This window comes from Archocentrus centrarchus, chromosome 10, assembly GCF_007364275.1.
Source record: "Archocentrus centrarchus isolate MPI-CPG fArcCen1 chromosome 10, fArcCen1, whole genome shotgun sequence".
Lineage (NCBI taxonomy): Eukaryota > Metazoa > Chordata > Actinopteri > Cichliformes > Cichlidae > Archocentrus > Archocentrus centrarchus.
This window is the reverse complement of record NC_044355.1, coordinates 1,903,925-1,910,608: the sequence shown is the minus strand read 5'-3', so window position 1 is coordinate 1,910,608 and position 6,684 is coordinate 1,903,925. Positions and strand designations below refer to the sequence as shown.

The 6,684-nt window shown below is 44.8% G+C and overlaps 1 protein-coding gene across 1 annotated transcript in view; it reads left to right on the top strand.

Annotated features, from left to right (window-relative positions):
- The first annotated feature begins 3,294 nt into the window (after positions 1–3,294).
- pcgf3 (polycomb group ring finger 3) overlaps positions 3,295–6,684 on the top strand; it is a 56,846-nt gene continuing 53,456 nt past the window's right edge. Inside the window, 1 exon segment of the mRNA XM_030739670.1 lies at positions 3,295–3,427. The gene's annotated coding sequence lies outside the window, so the exon portion shown is untranslated.

Genomic DNA, 6,684 nt, shown 5'->3' with positions numbered 1-6,684 from the left:
TGTGCATCATCACGTGAGCCATGGTGTGAGAAAAGGTGTGGGTCATTACCACCAGGGGTTTTGGGTGAAACCACTGTGAGAACTTGCCCCACAAGGACTTATTGGGGGTTACCTGAAGTCAGCTGTGAGTGGGGGGTGAGGGGCTAACCCTGCATTCCAGATGGCTGATAGCTGGAGTTGTAATCACCTTCCTTTGAAACCTTCTCAGTCCTAAATGTGAGCGTTCTTTATCCTTCAGGTGCAGAAATACGGCTGAGACTCGTCCTGTCGAGAAGTCATTAATAACTCCAGCTGCGCCAATAAAATCCAATCCTATTTCTGCTTTGGGGAACACTTGTATTCCACAACAGGGCTAATACAGAGAGACAGACACACTCTCAAATCCCAGTCTACAAACCATTACTCTAACATGCGTGTCTTTGGACTGTGTGAGGAAGTTGTAGGAAACTCATGCAGGCACAGGGAAAACATACAAACTCCAACACAGAAAGGCCCCCGGCAGCCAGGAGGGTCAGACCAAAAAGTTGTTTTTGCTGTGAGGAAACAGCGCTAACCACTGCACCCCATATCAGTACACAGATGTGAAAATATATGCAAATTTAAGGTATTTCCAGATCTATGTTTGGATCGTAAGGAAGTAAATACTGTTCTAGTTTAATTCCAAAAACTCAGCATCCTCTTAAGGATGATTAAGGGTTAAGGATTACTTAATCCTCTGTGATCCATACATTTTAGTGTACATGTGCATGCAGTGGTTTTACTGGTCCAACTCACTTACTTCAAATTGAAACTACAATATGTTTGTAGCCCCGGGGGACAGACTGTTACCTGCAAAAAGTGGCATCAGTCACAGTTTTGCCAACAAGATTAAAGAACAAGCATGCACTACCGATTGCCCCGACACAAGCACCTATAGCACCACAGCATAAACTGCCAAGGGTCACTTCAGGCTGAGCAACAGCCTCAGGCTACAGTCTCTCTCTCTCTCTTTTGTGACCTTCCTTCACTGTACATGTGGGAAAAGACCTCCACACACTGGTTACAGTTTAACATAATAGCACTGAAATGATAAAGTGACTCTCCTGGGATACAAGTTTTTAATCTTTTGTGTGTTGATGAAACAAATTAATCAAAAGTCCCTCAAAGCATGTGCTTTCTCCATGTGTGCTTCTTCTTCCAGGGTCTAAAGGAGGGTGTAGCAGATTGTGTGAAGGTAAATTTGTGATTTGGGTCTTCCAAAAATGTTTAAGAATGAGTAAGCTGCTGCGTGTTATTATATTATAAGAAGGCAGTGTTATTTTGCATGCGTATTTTGTCTGTATAAAAGAAATGTGATTGGCTGGAACAAGTTTGCATGCTGAGGAGCGCCTGCATCAGTAAATCATTTGATCCGAGTCATCATTCCTACAGGAAAGTTTTCTGTTAGCAGGAACAGAGTGAGCGCTCTTCTTGCATTTAGCCTCTCTGGCCGCGCATGACAGCAGCTCCTCCCCCTCTTCATTAACTCCCTTTGGCTCGCGCAGCTTTGATTTTCAGAAAAGTCGCTGGAATTGAAAGTGAAAAATCAGATCAGGTCTGCTCTCATTTATTTCGCTTCCTGTAAATCACAGACGCGCTGTGCTTGCCTGTCGTGTTTACCCGAGGATCTTTGTATGTTCACGGGCTTTTAGGTTTACAATTTTGATCACAAATGGACGAAAAAATCCGTCTTATTATGTCAGGGATTCATGCTGATGTGTTGGCTTTGCTGTTATATTGTTAATTGGCAATAAATGTCACAATGCATCATTAAAAGAAGTGTAAGAATTGATGCAACAAATAATTTTCTGCAGAGAAATCTAAGAAATGCATAACTTTAAAAACGTAATATACAAAGAGTTTGACTATTTGTACATTTGTGTGAAGTACTTTAAATAGCACAAATATAACAGAGAGTAAATGTGAAGTGTGAATGGTAACAGCTGTTCTTATAACACATATGATGATCCAACTGAAATAAAATGCCGTTATATAAAACTAAAGGGGCCATTTCTATGTTGATGAGTTATTTATAAAAAACAAATCACCAGTTTTTTTCATCAAATCTGCTGTTGTAAATGTAAATGTGAATTTGTAAATGACAAACAGATTCTTGTAGGTGTGTAAGAGCGCACTGGAGTGTATTTAAGTATGTATTTAATGTATTTAAGAAGAAACATGCTGTGATAAAGAAGGATTTCCCCCAATCTGGCAACCCGAAACCTGTTCTGATTAATGGCTTATTTCCATGGCTGGGTTTACGTCCTTTTGGAGAAATGTGCCGGGTCCCTTTTTGACTCCTAGTTTCTGTGCAAGAAGGCGACCCTACAGCGAGTATGATTATTGATTAATCAACAGAGATAAGTGAGTGCCAACAAGTGTGCTGATTATTTAATTTTTAAGAGGAAAAAATTTTCAACCCATCCAGTATTTTACAGAATTGTCTAGTCAGCTTTAGTATGATGAAGGTAATGGTGGGTTTCACTCTGCATTTATATGAATCATAATAGTTTGATATGTTTTATATGGTTACAATGACAAGCTCAACAGATGTTCTATTGAGAACTGATTTGAATAAATTTGATGTAAAAATGAAGTCAGAAAACACTTTAAATAACAGTTATTATAATTTTAAAGGAAAGTTGACATAACCTGACCAAGACTGCTGCCCTGAAACCAGCTTTAGACGACAGATCGCACAACTAGGGCCACAGACCGATTCACATGGCAGTTACCCCCTCCTGTGGGTAGGGGGCCCCACATGAGGGCGACCCCATGTGCTTCACTTAGGCCCCATGGGTTAAGGCCTGGCTACCGCACGCGTGCCCATGAGTCCCTCCTTTTTTTTTTCTTCATAAGGGTCTCTTTAAGAATCTCTCCTCATACATGTCCCCACGACTCAGAGCCAGACATGCAGCAGAAAGTGGGTGGATGTGGATGGGTGGAGCTGATATACTTAATATTGTACTTCAGAGGTGCGAATTTCTACTGTTATTTATGTAAAACCAAATAAATTAGAGCCTGGTGTTTAGGGCTTCCTTGAGGGTCTGGGGCCAGACTTGCTTGTAACTAAATAGTAAAGTTTAGTAATTAATAGAAAATTATTTTCTCAAATAAATTATTTATAGCTCAAACAGCCACAATACAGGAAATGCTGCCACATCGATAATTAATGACAGAATCAACCGATCAATTTTCAAAAATTTGTCGCCCTCGTTCAAACCCCCCCTTCTCCCCCCACTTCCACCGCCTCCGGCTTTGCTGCTCTGCGCATGCGCTCCGCCGCTTCAGGAGAACAGTTTCGGCCTGTTCCGCGACCGCTCGGTCATTTTCGCCTCTTTGTTTTACTGATAGTGGATTTAACTCGGATTCAACCCAACATCCAGCGGACTGTGCTGCTCCCGAACAGGTTAGTTCGTCTAACTGGACTTCTCCTCAGGATATCTCCGTGCTCGGCGGGTGTGCGGCCGGTTTACGGTCCCGGTTTGCGCCCCCTCCTCTTAATTTTTCGCTTGTCTCTTTCCGCTTGGTGCTACGGGGCATGCTATACGTGTTGTGTTATGTGTCTGTGTGTGGTGGTGGTGTATGGCCGGGCCCTGCAGTTGCACACCGGGGATGGGGGTGTTTTGAGGGGGGAAAGTGTGCCGTAAAGGTGGCTTTAATGCTAACCGGGATGCACACGGTTAGCCGTCCCGGAGAGGAGGCTCTGGCAGCAGCCTGTCTGCCTGTCTCGTCATGTTTAAATGCTGTTGTTCCTCTGAAGCAAACACCAGTTCTTGCTTCCCAGTGAGCTGGAATGTTCTTGAAGGAACCAGCTCATGGTCCACCATTAGCCTCACCACCACCACCTCCTGCTGCTGCTGCTCCTGCTGTCCAAAGTTCAGAGGAGGATCTGTGTGAGCTTCGCATTAAATCCAGACACAAACTTGATGCTTTTTCTTCTCCTCTGGGTGGATGTCGCCCCTCACCACACTGCTGCTCCTGCTGCAGCAGCAAACCCCTCTGTGACATTGTGGTGGTGGGGGGGCGTGCAGCCAACAAGTCTGCGCAGTTTTTTTTAGGGGGAGATGCAGATATATCAAAAAATCAGCTTCACACGAGCCTTTCAGTGTTGGTGGGCTCAGCTGGAGTGATTCGAGGTTTTCCTCAACTTTTATGCCACGAGGGGAACCTGTGCTGTGGGGGGGTGCAGGGAGAAAGATGCAAGTGTGTGGGTGAGAAGTGGGTCCAGTTTGGTCAGGTGTTAATAAGCAGGGTCACAGGTAGAGCTTTGGTGGCAAATTAAGCCCCTTTTATATGAAATCAGTCACCTTCCTGTCAACAACGTGCTCTTCCATTGGCTGTGTAAGCAGAGAGATTCATGTGCACCGGCCTGTTGTTGTCTTCATCTGTTGGGGGGGGGCAGGATTTAACACCAGATACGGTCGAGGATGGTTTGATAAGATGGAGAGTTTGTAGTTTACGTATAAATGAGAAGTTGCCTCCTCACAGATGGAATAAAGTCGTTATAGAAGCTGCCACTACATGCAGCTCCATCTAAAAACAACAAATTCAGCCTCTCACCTCCATCGATGTCTAGACGTCTTTTGATCTGCAGTTTATCAAATCAATGCTCACATTCACTCCAAACCACAGGCCGTCGGGCTGAGCAGACTTTTGTTGCACGGAAACCAGAGCGCTCATCATCTCAGGGCTGAATTCAACATTAAAGCTGCGTCTTACCTCAAAAAGGTCAACCCCCCCATAACCCCCACCGGCAGCATTTGACTCTGAATGTTGCCTGGTGTTGAATTGGTGAATAATTTTGCTTCGGCAGCCTTGATTCGCCTCAGACGGCTCTTCTAACCTGCTTGTGTTTAAACAGCTGAGCCGGTTTGTGTTGCTTCACATCATCACAGAGGACAGAGATGCAGCATTTGGCAGGGCCGGATTCTCCTCGATGCTCTTGCCTGTCACAGCTCCACCTTTGAATTTCAACTTAAATGAACTTCCCTGGGCTTCTCAAACCCACTGATGGAGCCTCATGGCACTTGGCTTGCACTTAGCACACAATACAGCTGTTGCATAACGCTCCATGTATCCTCTTGGTGTCACATCAGGTTAGTGCTTACTTTGCAGGGAAGCCCTAAATTACCTGCAGCTTTCCTGTAGTGCCGACCTCTGACCTGGATTCAATAACTCCTAACGAGCTTTCCTAATGTTATAGTGAGATTTCTGCATTTTCATCAGTGCTTAATGAATACAAATGGTCGAATGAGCACGAAGCTTGACCTCTTTACCCCGAAACATGCGTCTCTGCTCTGTATTAACAATGTTAATGGTCCCATGGGGGAGTCTGATAACTGTCCACCCTGCAGGACAGGCGAGCAGCATACAGCCTCTTAAAGCTCAGCACCGCTTGATAATGAGAAAACTCAGTAGTAAGTGAAGCTCCAGTAGACACATTTGTCTCTTTCTCTGTACAGGAAATGATCTCAGGCAGCTCCCTAAATGAGCCACTGAGCGACTGCAGAGAATCCCTCACCGGCAAATCAAGTTGCAGCTCGGAGAGGCTCTTCTCACCCGCTTCACACAGTTTCTTTGAGTTAAATAAGAAGAAATGGACAAATTATCACCCTCGCGGTCCAGTCCTTGTCCACCTTTACAGGTCGTATGCTGGCTGTGCTGCTGAAAGTGACACAGCGTAGCATTGCAGTGTGCAGGCTTGTACAGGCACTGATAAGATGATGTTGTTCTCTGAATCTGAGGAATTCAGTGTGAAATCAGATGCAGTTTGATACACTTGTCTTGCTAGGTGCAAAGTAAACATTGAAGTTCACATTAGCTGGACTGTGTGCCTAGCTGGTGAGTTTTGAAGCAGCAGAACTTGAGGCAGGTTTGAACTCTTTACAGGGCAACACTTCCTTATTTTTAACCTGGAGCTTTCTGCTTCATGGCTGCTTTTGTGTCGAGGCAGAGGTGTCATTGAAACTAATGATCGCCGGGAGGGGAGCTGTCTTTTATAATGCAGCGGTTGTCAGTCTGACGCGGCCTAAAGGCACGGTCGTGTCACCATTTAAACCTGCAAAATAACTAACTCCAATTTTTAAATGGAAGGAGTGCTGATGAAATCCTTATGGATCTGTCACATTCAGCTTTGGTTAGCGTGCACATCGGAGCCACGTGAAGGCTTGATGGCAGTTCCAGTTGGCGAGCTCGCTCTTTACTGAAAGGTGGTACGAAATGCAGATGCTTGAAGAGCTAGTTGACTTGTTAGCTCGGGATGTTTCTGGCAGCTCATTAACTTGTGGTTTAAACGAGAGAAACCAGACAAAGAAGTGCCGGTGGTGTGCTGTCATCTTCCCATCGCAGAGAGAGAGGGACCGGTGCAGCTGTCAGACGGTGTTTGCAGCCCCGGTTAGTGGCAGGTGGTGTCATAGCTTCTTAAAACCAGCAGGTAACTCGTGCTGTACATTAATAAAGCAAGAATAATTTAACTGACTAGTATTTCTGTTCCCAACTAGCAAGGGAAGCAAAATTTAAACGTCTAGCTGACCGGTGTGAGCGGGTTCTCCATTTCCTTGCACATAGCCACGTGAGTATTCATGGGCATTAAAGCAAGCTGATGATTATGTTATAAAGTGTGAAATGGTGCTGTCTCCTTGTAATGGGGAGGAACTCTGGACT